The 223-nt window shown below is 44.4% G+C and overlaps 1 protein-coding gene across 1 annotated transcript in view; it reads right to left on the bottom strand.

Annotated features, from left to right (window-relative positions):
- Positions 1–223, bottom strand: part of LOC119588193 (lutropin-choriogonadotropic hormone receptor-like) — a gene marked incomplete at its 3' end in the record, with an annotated part of 106,720 nt that overhangs the window by 93,607 nt on the left and 12,890 nt on the right.

Genomic DNA, 223 nt, shown 5'->3' with positions numbered 1-223 from the left:
AGTAATTAACGCTTAGGTGAGTCCAGTTACTGCCAAAAGCCACCTTCGGTTATTTGTTTTAGCGGCCAATCCATCCGGCCAACCTGCGTCATTATTTCCTCTCCCACTTCCTGCAACCAAATAACAACATTATCCTACAGCTGGCGTTCAGGGTCAAATAAAACTCTCGTGTTGTCTGTTTATTGGTTGGAAGCTATTCACGGGAGTTCTGCTGCATGTTAAT

Source organism: Penaeus monodon, chromosome 23 (assembly GCF_015228065.2).
Source record: "Penaeus monodon isolate SGIC_2016 chromosome 23, NSTDA_Pmon_1, whole genome shotgun sequence".
In the NCBI taxonomy this organism is placed as follows: domain Eukaryota; kingdom Metazoa; phylum Arthropoda; class Malacostraca; order Decapoda; family Penaeidae; genus Penaeus; species Penaeus monodon.
The sequence above is the reverse complement of the archived record's forward strand: the minus strand, read 5'-3'. Positions and strand labels throughout refer to the sequence as shown.